General features: G+C 44.2%; 1 long non-coding RNA gene across 1 annotated transcript; it reads left to right on the top strand.

Moving 5' to 3' along the window:
* Positions 1 to 8,893: 8,893 nt before the first annotated feature.
* On the top strand, positions 8,894 to 15,983 carry LOC119140849. Its single transcript, XR_005101750.1, has 2 exons — positions 8,894 to 13,750; positions 14,195 to 15,983. It is a non-coding gene; the product is annotated as an uncharacterized LOC119140849 (long non-coding RNA).
* The last annotated feature ends 200 nt before the right edge of the window (positions 15,984 to 16,183 follow it).

The following is a 16,183-nucleotide window of genomic DNA, read 5'->3' as shown; positions in this document are numbered from 1 at the left end:
AGTTTGTGGCCTTCAAAATTCCACTGACCTCTAGTTAAAATTGATAAAAACATTGCTGTCTTCTGACTGGGGTTGTTCTTCAGCTATTTCAACTGAAATAGCTAGTTGCTGAGAAGAGTCAGATACAGATATAGAAGGAACCTGGCTGTAGCCTTTCTTTAGGGATTAGTGCTGTTTTTTTCTGAGGAGGTAACTTTTTGATCATCAACTGTCATTCTTCTGCATTTCCTGTACTATCCACCTTGAAGGTGCCTGACTTGATGCAGAGATCCAACATATTTTGAGATATCATGGTCATCCCTATAGAAAGATCAAAGGGGGAGTGTTGAGGGTGGCTTAAAGGGGCAGGCACCACCTTGATGGTGAAACTGAATTAGGAAAAAAAGCTTTCTGTTAGAAAGTCCTGATCTGTATTGTGGATGGATTCTACCAGAACTCCAAATGACACCCCATGCACACAGAGACAGGCCATTGCTTACAGACAGAGGCAAGTCTTGTGGTACTCTTTTTCCAACAGACAGCATTTCCTGGGGTGATGGTTACCTAACAGTACGTTTCTTGTTCTTCTAGCAGCAAGAGTCTGTAAATCTAAGTGTCTGTTCTGAACTGAAGGAAGCAGTAGCAAGCACTGTTTTCCTGGTCAGACCCTATCCTGAGAGGCAGCTTGCCATAAGCTTTTGATATCAAAATGCCTTTCCTGGAAAGGACTAGACTTTGTCTCAGGAAGGCCAGGCTGAAACAACAATAGAATACCTGGAAGACAATGAGTAACCACTTGAAAGAGAGATTGAAGCCCCTTGTGCCACAGAGGTGGACATTTTTGATTGGTCTTAGCTGCATACACAGAAGACCTGCAGAAGCGACAGATGGAGCAATATAACTCTTAACTGCTGCTTCTCCCTTCAGCATGTGGATGCTGCAGGACACTGGGGCCAGTGTAAACTGCTCCAGTCAACACAGTTGTGCTGGTTTTGACTGGGAAAGAGTTGATTTTCTTCATAGTAGCTTGTATGGGGCTATGTTTTGGATTTGTGCTGAAAACAATGTTGATAACACAGGGATGTTTTCATTATCGCTGAGCAGTGCTTACACAGAGTCAAGGCCTTTTCTGCTCCTCACACTGCCCCACCAGCGAGTGGGCTGGGGGTGCCCAAGAACTTGGGAGGAAACACAGCCAGGACAGCTGACCCCAACTGACCAAAGAGTTATTCCAGACCATGTGACATGATGCTCAGCAATAAAAGCTGGGGGAAGAAGAAAAGGAAGGAGGGACATTCAGAGTGATGGTGGTTGTCTTCCCAAGTAACTGTTACATGTGATGGAGCCCTGCTTTCCTGGAAATGACTGAACACCTGCCTGCTGATGGGAAGTAGTGAATGAATTCCTTGTTTTGCTTTGCTTGTGCATGCAGCTTTTGCTTTGCCTATTAAACTGTCCTTATCTCAACCCATGAGTTTTCTCACTTTTACCCTTCTGATTCTCTCCCCTATACTGCTGGGGGGGAAGTGAGCGAGTGACTGTGTGGTGCTTAGCTGCTGGCTAAGGTTAAAGCATGCCAACTGCTGGTAGCCTGCCCTGATGTACCTAAGCTGTTGTAAGGAAGGGCTTACATCATGCTCTTCTGTTGACTTCAAGGCCTTCAGGACAGATGCTCAAGGAAGAATATGAATGTACAGAGAGGTGGCTGAGGATCATCATTGAACATCTCATGAAGTAAACTGGTCATAGGGAAAGATTAAGCTGTTTCATTAGTTAGTTCGCAACTGATACTTGTGCTCTCAGGCAGGGCTTCTAAAAATAGATTCCCCTTTGTCATTGTGATTAGATTTTGAAATCACAACTATTTTGTTTTCTTGGAAGGTCTCTCACCCACATGCAGGAGCGGGCTGGAAACTAGGACCATGCGTGGCAATCAGTTAGCTGAGGGGAATGTGCTCGAGCTTGTCTGGACAACAATTAACATGAGGCATGTTTACAGAGCACAGGGGAGTGGGAGAGGGATGGCGCCAAGGAAAGGTAACACCTTGCGGTTAATTGCTGGTAGTTAACCACCAATCAGGGATTGCCTAGTATGCAAGGCTTAGCTTCAAGAACCAATCTGTTTAAAACGCGCAGCTTCTGAAAGCGTATATAAACTCGTGCTTCTGTACAATAAATTGACATTTGCTTGCATCAAGCTGCGTCCCGTCTCTTCATTCGCCGCAAATTGGTGACCCCGACGTGATGCGTTTAAGGATCCGACGTGAAGGGCTCTCGAATCGCCTATCTGAGCGACATGCAGCGAATCCCACAGAACTTTGAATGGAGCGCTGAAAGGAAGCAGGAGCCGGCCTGAAATCCCTCCGGAGTTGAGAGGTGAGCTGTGGGAAATCCGTAATGGGGAATCAGGCTTCGTCCCCAGAAAGAGACGTATATGGACTCATGAAGGGTCTTCTAGTCAGATCAGGGAGTCCGTGCCTCAGTCTCCTCAAATGGTGACCCCTATGGTGGTGTCCCGAAGCCTTGGAAGAATAAGGACGGAAAAAAGACAGCTCGTGGAAGAGGGCTGCGTTCCGGAGGAGACGGCTTGGCTGAACGATCGTCTTGCTGTCTGGACCAGGCGGACAACCTAAACCCCGAGGATAACACCTGTATGCATCGAGACAGGTGAGCAGCCAAGAAACTTTAGAGACTTTGAAAGAATGAAAGTGTGTACAGACAGCAGCCAATTGTATGATGCTGCCGCAGAGGGGAGCTCCGTGTCGGGAATGCATTTAGCGCCTTGGTGGCAAATTCTGACTACTCTGCCAAGTGTGGACTAATTCTACTATCGGTGCTAAACCAGAGGAAGCTGTAAATTCCACCGACAGCGCGACTCTTCTCAAGACACCGTCAGCGATGGCGATTCTGTCCACACCTCCTCTGCCCCCAAAGCTTCTGTCACTGATTGCAGCGACCCTCACAACACAGGACCAAGCACGGGAACAGGACAACTCGGACAATGATTTTATTGACACTGATAAACCTTTTGATCCAGGTCCTATAGATCTGGAAAAGGAGCTAGACCTTTCCCCACCCCCTCGTCTCTCCTGATGCATTGATTGTATTTTTGGGGAGGGTGAAAGGGAGTCTGAGGGATTGGTGGCAGGAATGCAAGTGGGAAACACTTAAGTGATGGGTTTTGGGAGTCGCTATGGCATGTTCAGTATTTTGTCAGACAAATCAACCTGCAGAGTGGCAGCCTGTGCAATACGAGGCTGTTAAAGGGTTAAGCAAAGCAGTGCGGGAAGGGAGGATTCATAATACATTTGCTATGTCCCTTCTTGAAGTGATGGCAGAGCCTTACACACTCACACTGCATGATTGGAAGTTACTGCTTTGTATGGTACTAACTGATACAGTCTATGATGTGGTTATTTGATTTTTGTGAGCTATGTGTAGTGGCCTTGACTGAAAACCTTAATCGGGGAATTGCTGTTAACTATGAGCAGTTGGCTGGAGCAATTAACTGTGCCGATTCTGTGACTCAGGCAAGGTATGCCAGGGACAACTGTTTGCAAATGAAGGAATAGCTATTAAAGCAGTCAGGATGCGGGAGTCTTGCCACAGTCTTGCAGGGTCCTAGAGAGTCACTAACTTTAATACTAACTTGATTGATTGGCTTCAGAATATTTTGCAACAAGTCGAACATCAGGAAGCTCAAGGGTTGCTTTTAAAACAACTGGCTGTGATAATGCCAATGAAAATTGTAAACGGGCAACTTTCACAATCGCAACCCCAACATGTGTCAAATGATTGTAACGCAGAACTCACAGCAGACTGTAATTCTCAGGCTGAGTTCTGGAATGCAGCATAACACATTTTTGCTTCTCTAATCTCTTCTGTAAGAATAGTACACGCTCTTAACTTGCTTAGTAAATTAGGCTGCTAGCTTGCTAAACAAAGTAATACTACAAATACTGTTCTTTTTTTCTGGCTTATTAACAGATGTTGATTCTGTCCATCATATGTTGCTACAGAACCGAGTTGCTATTGATTTTTATTATTAGCACAGGGACACAAGTGTGAAGGCTTTGATAGGATGTGTTACGTGAATCTGAGTGACCACTGTGAATTAATTTACAAAAGTATACAAAACTCAAAAGCCTTAAAACAAAGATCTGCAACAGAGCCAGGGGCGGGATGCCTTTGGTCTCTTCTCACGGCTGGGAAACTTTGGGCCATGACTCAAAAGTATTACAGGTTTTATTATAATTATCTTTAACCACCTTATTGATGTTTGCCTTATGTCTCCCATACCTTTTTTTCCTGTATTCAGTGTTTAGTTGATTGTCACATAAATCAGGTCATGGTCACCCAGCTACACACAACCTTTGCCTTGTCGCAATTAACAAGCAAAAAAGAGGAGGATAGAGAATGTCTGAAGAGAGATGTAGGAGAGGAAACTGGAGAATGTCTGACCTAAGAAGAGATGAGAGAACAGCTGGGTATTGTGAAGGAGACTAGGAAAGATAAACATGGTTATCTAGTGTTTAATAGGTGTCTGCACGCTTGTAGAGATATATAGCTATGTAACTACATGAACGATTTCTGCCCTGAGCCTGGTGGAGCATACAGCTGCGGTTTGTGTCCGGGCTCAGATGTAAATAGGGGCTTCTCTGTTATGGTAAAAGTGTTTCTCTTTGCATAAAAAAGAGAGGGAATGAGGGGAATGACCCCAGAGGTATGTTCAGAGAAGGCATGCTATGTTTCGAACTTTTTGACTGAACCAGTTCTTGTTTGGTGTGCCCTTCCACCTATGTATAATGTTAATCCAAAAGAAGCTGATATTGTTTACACTTTGAATGTCGATAATTGTCTTTCTGTGGATGCTAATGTAGTAGGAGGCTATGATGGGAACGTGTCGCAGCGGTTCTTCTCTTATCCAGAGTAACAGCAGGGAAAGCATTAAAGAGTTAAATCACCTTGTTTGGTAGGCAGTTAAGAATGTGAGTCAAAATTGCCACTGCTTTTGTTGTTGGTTCAGGGACATGGCTGTGAGGATTTTGATGGTATGTGCTGCGTGGATTTTAGGCGCCCCATTGCAGCAACATGTTACCAAAATCTGAGAAAATGTCAGCCTTTTTGGCATCCATTCACTCAATTGGCAGTATTGTTTGTTTGCTGTTACCTTGGTTGCTGTCCTGTTTGCAAGGGCCCTGCAGAACATGGCAAACCTGGTACTAGCTGTTCAAAAACAAAAAGGGGAAATTGTAAAACTGTACGGAACAAAGACAGTGGGTTATTTTGACATTGATAATATGTCTTAGTTGGTTTTTTATTTGTTCTATTACTTGTGCCTTGTTTTTGCTCGGTTTCAGGGGTTCTTTTGTGCAACAGGAAGGGGGAGATGCAGGAGCCGTCTGGAAACTAGGACCATGCGTGGCAATCAGTTAGCTGAGGGGAATGTGCTCGAGCTTGTCTAGACAACAATTAACATGATGGGGCATGTTTGCAGAGCACAGGGGAGTGGGAGACGGATGGCGCCATCGCCAAGGAAAGGTAACACCTTGCTGTTAATTGCTGGTAGTTAACCACCAATCGGGGATTGCCTAGTATGCAATGCTTAGCTTCGAGAACCAATCTGTTTAAAACGCGCAGCTTCTGAAAGTGTATAAAACCGCGTGCTTCTGAACAATAAATTGACATTTGCTTGCATCAAGCTGCATCCCGTCTCTTCATTCGCCGCAGGCCAGTGCTTCCTCTCCAACTCTTGTCCTAAAGGATGTCTCCCCAAAGCAGCTAAACCTGACTCAGATATGGTTCTCTCTTCAAACTCAAAGGGCACGCTGTAGATTCTGACTATAGACATATGGGCCTACTACTGTGCAAGATGTTCCAAGCAATTGGACATTCTGGCTATAATCTAGAATAAAAATGATGCTTATCAGTAATAGCCATGAGGTAATCAGGGAACCAAATGCTCCACACTATCCACGAAAGTGCCCATCTAAGCATGGCATCACTGGGATGTATATATGTGCTCAAAGGCTGAGGAATGCCTTCCTGCAGTGATGACCAGAAATGCTGACTTACCTGCTAAAGTGAAGGTGACTCGTAACACTTGCACAGAATAAGACATAAAAAAGTTTGATCAAGACAGTCTAGGATTCGTTTTTAAACTCCTTGAACACACCTATTGTACTGAGTCATAAGTCCATGTATACACTGAAATTTCTGCTATTTTGCTCTCAAGCTGCTTCTCAGGACTTCTTTGCAGGAATCACTTTCCACAGAAAGGATGAGCTCAGTCACCCTGCTTCAGGAACCACAAGCTTTTAAAGCAATCTTTTGTTATAGGTCTGCATTGAGAAAAATTGGCAGCTTTAGTGAGGGCCTACCTATTTTTTTAAAGATCCAGACACTTGTTTTGTACAATGTGGAGATTTCCATGCAATTGCAAGTAAGGGCTAATCTACAAAATGTCTTGACTAAGAAAACTGCCCAGCTCCAGAAACTTTCTATTGAAAAATGCGTATTATGATGATGCTAGAACTTTGTTAGCAGTAGCACTGGTAGGATCTTTTTGGCCATAAGTTGTATCAGACTTTTTTTATTATTATTTAAATAGTCTTTTGTTCCTGTTTCTAAGGTACTTTCAGTATTAGTAAGCAAAAACCAGTGTTTAATCATGGAATCACAGAACGGTTTGGGTTGGAAGGGTCCTTAAAGATCAACTAGTTCCAACCCCCTGCCATGGGCAGGGACACCTTCCACCAGACCAGGTTGCTCAAAGCCCCATCCAGCCTGGCCATGAACACTTTCAGGGATGGGGCATCCACCACTTCTCTGGGCAACCTGTGCCAGTGCCTCACCACCCTCCTCATAAAAAATTTTCCTTCTTATGTCCAGTCTCAACCTACACTCTTTCAGTTTCAAACCATTTCCACTTGTCCTGTCACTACAGGCCTTGGTAAGAAGTCTGTCTCTTTCTTATAAGCCCCCTTTATATACTGAAAGGCTGCTATAAGGTCTCCCTTATAGCTTTATCTTCTCCAAGCTGAACAACCCCAGCTCTCTCAGGCTTTCTTCACAGGAAAGATGTTCCAGCCCTCTGACTGTTTTTGTGGCCCTCCTCTGGACCCACTGCAATAGGTCTATGTCTTTACTGTGCTAGGCACCCAGGAGCTGGACTCAGTACTTCAGGTGAGGTCTCACCAAAACAGAGGGGCAGAATCACCTCCCTTGACCTGCTGGACACACTTCTTTTGATGCAGCCCAGGATTCAGTTGGCTTTCTGGGCTGCAAGCGCACATTGTCAGCTCATGTCCAATTTTTTGTCTACCAGTACCCCCAAGTCCTTCTCTGCAGGGCTGCTCTCAATCCACTCATTCCCTAGCCTGTACTGATATGGGGGATTGCCCTGACCCAGGTGCAGGACCTTGCACCTACCCTTGTTGAACTTCACGAGGTTTCAGATGGTTGAAAGCATTTTGTCAGCCTAACAACATCTATTGTAGGCCCATGTGTAGTAAAGGTGAGAAAATAATAATAATAAAAAAAGCTGAAAGACAAAAGTTGTTGCAAGAAAATGTTCCTTGATATTCCCTGGACATGTTCTTAACTGCACACTTTAGATGAAAGAAGAGGAAATACTTCAAAGCTTTCATATAGTTCGTGCACTATTTAAGATAAATTTATTTATCCTTCAAGCAGGTTATATAGGTGATTTTAATGCATTTTCCAAATAGAAAATGTATTTATTGATGATACTCCGTGATTCTTCAATATCATGGAGGGAAAGAAGATTTAGGAAAAAAGAAAGTTTTGAAGTTCTGAGACCTAGAAAAATAAAAGAATAATGAGCTTAGAAGAATTAGTGGTCAGAAAGTTCCACCAAAAAGACAGTGAATTAAATTACAGAGGTTTTTTTACAGCAAGTTGGGAGCCCAAAATGTGAGTAATACTATAGCAGGATCAATGAGGACAAAGGAAACAGCAATAAGACTGCATACAATGCCAGAACTGCTTATGGGGCAAAATCTATGAGCCAGGAGTTCTCATTTGCAGCCCACACACTGACACAGCATCACTCTTTTTGTTTTCACATGTTCACAGTCAGTTACAAAGCTGACAGCACTTGCATGGCAGCTAAAAATGAGTGTATTTCTTCTCAATAAGGTGCTGCACAGTGATAGTGCCATGCATATTTTTTAAAGCTAACTTTTTTCTCCGTAACTTTGACCTAGAGCAGATTCAAGCATGTTTCTGGTAGGTCATAATTTTCTGAATGCCTGCATAAAACAAAACTAATGAAACATAGAAGAAAACTGTCATAATGAGCATGTGGGGCTTATTAACAGAAATGTGATAGGCAGTACTGTTCATTGTGTGACTGATAAATACCTAGAGGAAAATAAGGAGCAATATCTAAATTTGAGGGTGCATTTTTATAACAGCTTTTGTATTTTTAAGCAAGATGGACAAGCGAATTTTCCACAGAACATTTTTGCTCTGTGAAGTTTGCCTTTCTATATAAAGAGCTCATCTATATTTTTTTCCCACATGGTTCGAGGAATGATGTAGCATCTCAAATTAAAAATATTTTTCAGTAACTATCTTATGAAGGCTATTGTCGCGATGGAGGGAAGACACAGTCACTCAATATGAGTGATCAGCAGACTTCGTTTATTGTCCCTTACAGTCACCTTTTATGCCTTGTTATAATTAGCTCATACATATTACAAAAGTTAAGCTCATTATTGGTTAGTTGCCTAAATACCAAGCCCGCCCCTAGTTTCTCTTCTGTAGTTATCTGTTTCCTCCTGCAACATTCTTTACCGACCGCAATTTTCCTGTTATTGTATAACAAGAACAGCCAAGGACAGTGTATTTTTGCTTTACTTCAGATAAGCTGAGAGCGATGTGCATTTTTGTCCAGCCAGCTGGACTATGTCTATGTGACCTTTTTCAGCTAGCCAGTTATCCACAGGCTATCACTGCTGACAAAACAGAAGAAGGAGAGAATTTTAAGTATGCGTTTTTGCATGGCATAGAAGTGCAAGTTTTGAAGAAATTGTAAATCCTGTATACTGTAAAGCTGGAAAACATTTAGTTTGCAAATAGGCAGAGAAGAAAAGCATGGGAGAGAATAAAACACTTGCACATTCAACAGCTATTGAGAGGCTCTACTTGTTGCAAAGTGATTTTAGCTTTTTTATGTGGTTATCTTTTGTGTATATAAGTTCTTTGGTTTTGCAGAGGCAATGGAGGAAGAGGCCCCAGAAGGCGTAATCTGGTTTGCTGTCAGTGGAGCAGTTTTAAATTTAAGCACTGAATCAGTCAAAGTGCAGTTTCACTCCCACACTAGTTCCCCTCTTGCAGACTGACAGCAACTGGAATCAGATTACTTAATGGCTCAGAAAGGCACGTGTTGTATAGTTTGGGCCTAAATTTTAATTGCAATAAAATATTTTTTCTTTATAAAAGGCCTGTTCTTGGGATTGTTAATAGTACTCTTCTTCTTGTTGGGCACTTTATAAAAGGCCTGTTTTTCTTAGTATTCACAAAGAGGCTACCCTGTTTATTAAATTGTCCTACACCCACTCAGTGGCCGCAACGGTTACCAGTTTTAGCTGAAAGGTATCCAAGTATGTCACTATGTTGTCAGATCATGTAATGATGATAATATTGCAGAACAGTTTCAATGACGCTAGAACAGAATGTATCGTGCTGTTTGACTAAGGGATTTCCCCTCCTCTTTTAACAGAAGTAACAACTTTGCAGACAGCAGTATCTAAACAAAGGGCTGACAGCAGAGCTGGAGACCCTCCAGCTCCGTCCTCTCTGGATCACGCTGTTCACCTGCAGGTCGGGATTCTCTCCTGCTTGTCTGAACTGTCACAAAAGGCGTGATTACCTACGTTTTAAAACAAATTTTATTTGTAAGACTCAGAAGAATCTCACCCTGATATACCAAAATAAATATTTTTTTTAGAATCAATGCCCCAAACCAATCAACCAACAAAACAGAAGATGGAGCCAGAGAGCAGCGTTTAAAGCAAATTGCCAGAGAAGATTGGGAATTCCAACTGCTAAGCTTCAAACAAGACTGCAGATGAGGAACTGGAGAAAGTCCTTGCTCCAAGGCTCCGGTGTGGTACGAGGGCATGGAAGGTGGCTGCACTGTGTGTAAACACATCGGTTCAAACCAGAGGTCTTCTGTTGTCACCCTGTACATGAATGCATGAGCCACTGTTAATTGCTCATAAGCAGACAGCCTAATTCTGCTCTATCCATATCAAAAGAGTGAAAGTCAACCCGCATCAAGAAAATAAAGACCAAAACTAAGAGAGGGAAGGATGTTTGATTTACCATGGTGGCGTAGCAAAACGCAGAGCAAGAGAAATGATGCTAAGAAACAAGGATGAGGTAATAATAACTTGATATAAAGTAAGCTGTATTTTTCAGCTTGTTTTTCACTCTGATGGATATACTCTTCCAAGAAAGTTCAGATAATCCATACGAGTAACCACGCTTTCTACAAATTCAGAATTTATGTTAAGAAGAAAAAGAACCTTTAAATTATGTCATCATATAAATTTCCTTACATGTAATTTTTGTGATTTCCTGCAAAAAGCACATACCAGAGGAGCACCATATAATTCTTAACCCTACAATTTTTTTAAATGTAGAAAAAGAACTGAATAATCTTGCTTTTTTTGGCATCAAATTAAATTACTAAATTGTCTTGCTTTTGGTCCTAGCAATGTTTTTAATCCACACAATTTAACCTAAAAGATATGACAAGAAATGGAAAACAATCTGCTAGGAAGTATTTATAAGATTTATTTTCTTGATATTTTTTTTTTCAATTATGTGGGGAAACACTTTTCTAAAGTACTCTAATTTTGCTTCTATAGGTACTCATTAAACTTGATGTCTACAGTGATTCTAACTTGAAGTCTTTTTGTCCATTAGTTTTTGTCACTATGGGGAAATTGTTTTTTTAAAAGTTTTTGTTGAACTGTGTGTGACAACAGTAGATCTGTGAGAACACTCAGGTTTTGTTGTTAATTTCACTGCCTTTTCCTACCATTACGATAATATTCTTTTAGCTTGTCGGGTGGAATGCAGGAGGAAGCTCCAGGTTCCCATCTCACTTTGAAATCTTTCTTTCTTCTCTGTTTCCCTTCCTCCTCTCCTCAGGTTTCCATGCATTACTTTTTCTTCCCTCAGTCATAGCAAAACTGCTTTGGTGTGCAATAATTTCCCACCCATATTTCCCATATAAGGGAGAGTAGAGCATTGACCTCAGGTTTGCATACCTGGTAAAGTGATGTACTAGACTTCAGGATACCTTTCTATTATTCACACACCTTCCTGGTCTTGCAGAGGAAGTCACCATTACAGACAAGCTTTAGAACATGCCCTTAAGATTTTTATCATGGCAGCTGGAGCCTCTCTTGCATTGTGGTTTTTTTTTGTTGGTGGTTTTTTTTTTTCATTTCCCCAATGGGTAACTTACTTCCAAAGATCAAACCTTTATAAAAAAATCCGTATTTTATTTCAGCATATTATTTGGCTTTGGTTCAAAATGCACGCCCACCTTTCAGCATTTTCCTCCAGTGTCTCAAACCTTGAAGGAGTAGTGTTGGACCTGAAACTGTTTAAGGATATAGGAGAGACAAATAGGGAAATGTAATATGTCTTCATATGCAATTGAAAAAAATCCAGCTAATCTGGGGGATACAAAGGACCTACTTCCAGTCCCGTGAACCATGGCTGTTTATTAAGATACTAATTTTCTCCATTACCTGCTTCCTTAAAGGCCTGTTTGGCAAAAAGTATTCTGGGTCTCTGAAGAGCCTGCAGTCTGTTGTCTCCAGCATACTCTCAGCCCCCATTTATCTGTCAGCCCAGTCACAGTGCCCAGTCTTGAATGCAACCAACTGCAAAGACAGCGGACCTTGCCAGTTCTAAAAAACATTTAGATACATGTCCATTCTGAAAACTATCAAGTATATACACATCTTCAAAGAATATCACGTCTCATCAAGTTGCAAGATGTGCATTTCTATCTGTAGGTCTAGCCTATGACCACAGGTTCATCCATAGTGGTACAAGGATTGGTCTTTGCCTCTTTAGTATTAGTTCCTGTCTAAGAACTGCAAGAAAGAGATATTATCTAGTGCAATCACACATCCTCTGGGAAATACTTTGAGACTGCAGATTCATGTCCTATAAGCCATTTTACAAGCCACTGGCTGTTTCTGTCTGGACCTTTCCCTCCACAGGATGCTCTGACGGCTGAGCAGAGTATAGCTTAAATGTTGTGCTGTTCTCCTGCAGATACTGCCTGTTTGTTTAGTATATCAGAGATTACTAAACATTGTGAAAATTTAGTTTCTGCCCCCAAAAATTTACTATATTTTTCCTCTGTTGCCTATTAGTACATAGGCAACATTGCCAACCAACCGGGCAAGGAGGGCCTGTTCTGTTGCTGACACTGTTGTATGTTACTCCCAGAGAAAAAAATAAACTCCTGATCTCCAAGTTTTTCGTATCTGATTTTTTTCATGAAGAACTGCTACTCATTGGCTTAGTGTGGGTAAATTTAAAGTTACAACTGAAGTAACGCTTCCCAATCGGCTGACTAGTTCTGTGATGCAGGGTTACAGTTTCAGACACCGAACATGATTTTCCAGAATCTTTTTGAGACAGATTATGAAAGTCTGGTGTACACCTCCTGGAGGTGCTTTTCACAGGCTTTAGCACAGAGCTTTGCGCAAGTGATTTGATCTGCTTGGATCTCGATGAATCCATCGGGAAAGGCAGGCGAGCAGTAGCATCTTGCAGAAAATGAGCTGCTGGAAGCCTGCTGCCTTCCCCTCAGGAACAAGCTCTCCAGGGGTGAATCCCTGCGGCCAGCCCCCACCAGCCCAGCTGCCTCCGCGCTTTATTTCACCCATTTTCAACACTGAATACTGAAATTCACGTAGAAATCGTTATGTAAACGTTGTGCAGAAAATACTAGAGAGATGTGAATACGACAAGGTCCTGCTGTCCGATGTAGCAGCAAAAATCTCGTCTTTACCTCACCTGCTGACCTCTAGCCCCAAGGTAAACGCAGAGAGGAAAAAGTAATGTAAACACAGGGAAGCAGTCGCCCCGTTTCATCTTTACTCCCTTTTCTTTCGCAAAAGGGTTCACCGCAGCGTGACGACGGGGCGGCAGCAAAGCAGCCTAACGTGCCGACCGAGCCAGCCCCAGGCGTTTGTCAGGAGAGGGACAGGATTATCTGGCTGCCCCTGAGAAGCACCAGCGCTCGGCCCGGGCAGCCCGCGCCCCCGGGACGGCGGCCATTGAAGCAGACGTGCGTTTAAAACGCCGCCTGCCCGGCAGGTTTCCCTCATGAAGGCGCGGCGCAGCAGCCCCATACCGCGCGATGGCAGCGGGCGGCCGCCATTTTCCCCGCCTCAGACCACCGCGGCTTGGGGGCGGTGCTGCCGCCGCGTTGTTTCTTGCTTCCCAGGGAGCCCGCGGCGGCGCCAGGCTCCGGCAAGTCCCTCCTCCGCCTTGGCGGTGCGGGCTGCCTCCCTCGGCTGCAGCCTCCCCCGGCCGCAGCGGTGGAGCCCGGCGGCCCCGCGGCGCCCATGGCGGCGGAGCCGCAGCCCAAGGCGCTGACCCGCAAGCCCCTCCTGCTCAACAAAGTGGAGGGCTCGCAGGAGGTGGTGAACATGGCAGCGATAGTGCCCAAGGAGGATGGAGTCATCAGTGTCTCAGAGGACAGGTACCGGGGAGCGGGCGTCCACGGGACCCGCCGTGGCCGTTGTCCGTCACCTCCCACCATCGCTCCTCCGTAGTGGTCGACCACCACTGTCATCGACAGGTGATGGTGGGAGGTGACAGGTCCCGCGGTGGTGGTCCACCACGGTCACCGGCGAGTGGCAGTGCTGACAGACCGCCACCGATGTGACTGTGGACGCCCCGGCTGGAGTCTCGGGCAGCGCCAGGGTCGCAGCGGCCCCGCACGGGGACATTGCTATAGGCAGCCGCGTCTGGCCCTGGGTGGGAAGGAGCTTTGGGCAGGGGTCTCCAGCCTGGTGTCCATCTTCTCCTCCGCTGCCGTGTGGGTCAGGGCCGGGAGCGGGCAGAAGCGCGGCTGGAGCTGGCGGGACGGGAGTGACTCCCCTCAGCGTGGGTACAACGGGGTCTGAGATGGCCTTCATCGCAGGCGGTGCCGGGGAGGCTGTGGAGATCTTTGACCGTGCCTGAGGACGGTGGTGTCATTGGCTACAACAGCAGTTTTGGTTCCCGTTTCCCCTCTCCAGGCGTTTCTCGGTAATTGTTTAAAAATACCGTGTACCGGCGGTAAGATCGTGGAGTGACATCCCGTGCTGTAAAGCTGCCAAAGAGCAGGATCCGTTCCGGCCGGTCAGCTGGGCTGCGCGGGCTCGGAGGCTGCCCAGAAGCAGCTCGGTGTCTGCTGAAAGAGCTCAAACTTCATTCAGCCCTGTGGCCGGAGCTTCAAAACTCTGTGCTGAAGGTGCCCTCCTTTAAAGTAAGAGCTTCTTTTCCTTGCAGAGCCCATAAATAACTGTTTTAAGCAGAGTTTCTTTGCAACTCAGATGCGTGGTGTAACCCGTGTCCCCAGCTTGAAAGACAAACGTTGACCAGTGTGTGAAGATGTTTTGGTTCTCAAGGGTTTTTGGTAGACTGCTTCTCTGGGATGCCAGTTACCCTGTTGAGCGTCTGCTTTTATGTCTCTGCTAGCTTTCCAGAAAAGTGTCGGTATTTCTTTCATCTTGTCTTTGTCCTGCCTGTGAGTTAGTTTTCAGTCAGTTGTCAAATATGAGTAAATTTAAGATCATTTTTCATCTAAGCTGTGGTCTCCAAGTGATCTCTCGTGCCTCACAACAAGAGGAACTGAGCTACTTAAAATTACACTGTCAAAGGGACTTCAAGCAGAGTATTATATTGCCATGTGCTCACAATTTTGTCTTTACATTTTTATGTGTTTGTTGTGGAGCTGAATAAAGCTTGAGTGTGTTTTTGCTCATTGTAGGTTGTTAGGCTCACTCAGCCAATTCTTTTTATCTGTAAGAGAGTATTCCTAAAATTAATTTGCTGTGGTATAGGTGCTGTCTCTCTCAATCTCTGCCTCTCCCCCCACCTCAGAAAAAAATAAGTAGCTTCTGCTGTTTTAGCACATATGAGTTGTTGAGAATATTGATGCTCCAAGTTGATATTTCTATGTAGAATAAGGGAATTATCAGATAACTTTGTTTCGCTAATAACTGATATGTCAGGTTCAAGAAACAAGTGGTGTACAGAAACCAGGGGTTTCACATCAGGAAACTCACTAGTTAGCGAGCACCACCCTCTCCCTTCCCATCCCAGAGCAAACACCTGATGTAGGTCAGTTAGGTCCTGCTTGCTGATTAAACTGGGTAAAGAAATCTGCTGATGTCCAGAATTTTGCTGGTGATGCAGAATAGCTCTACGGACAGTAAGTCTGGAGGTTCCCAGGCTATTTTCTGTTTAAAGGCACTAACCAGGTAGTTTGCCTGCTTGTGGGGCTGGTTTGCAGTGTCTTTGAAAAGCTGCAAGCTATGATTGTGCCTCTTATTTTTTTTTACACATGAAAATGTTGATTGATGGCTCTTTCTTTCATTTTCCACCTGCATTAGCATTTTAATTGTAATTAAAAAGTTCAGAGTCTAAAACTCATTTGGCAGGAACAGCAGGGTGGGAGTCGAACTTGGAGGTCTTGGGATACCTGGGGTGGAAACATAGTTTAACAGACATTCAATACGTGCGGCTTATGATTAGGCTTGTGCAGCTCCTTATGGTACCTTTGCCTGTTTGGTCCTGCCTTCTAGTGTTAGTGTTGAGGTGGTTGTTTAATGGCCTTAATGGAATGTGGAGGGCTTGTAGTGATTCCTGGAAACTCTAAAGGATGTTTATGGAGATGTTATCTGTCTCTCTACTTGTTTGACAAATAAATGAGTTTTGGCCAAGTTTCTCAGCCTGTGATATGTACTGCTCATACAAGAGAGATGTTCTGAAACTTTTGCAGAGGACTTCAGCTGAACCAACTTGCCATCTCCAGCACTCTCCTCATGCTGGGGAGGATGAGTCTTCTGGAGATGAAAGGGAGGGAGTTCTCAGCTGGACTGCTGGCTCATGGCTGAATATACCATTGTTGAAGTTGTTAGTAGTT

The sequence above is a fragment of the Falco rusticolus genome, chromosome W, assembly GCF_015220075.1.
Source record: "Falco rusticolus isolate bFalRus1 chromosome W, bFalRus1.pri, whole genome shotgun sequence".
NCBI classification, from domain to species: domain Eukaryota; kingdom Metazoa; phylum Chordata; class Aves; order Falconiformes; family Falconidae; genus Falco; species Falco rusticolus.
Note: the sequence above shows the minus strand (reverse complement) of the source record. Positions and strands in the feature narration are given on the sequence as shown.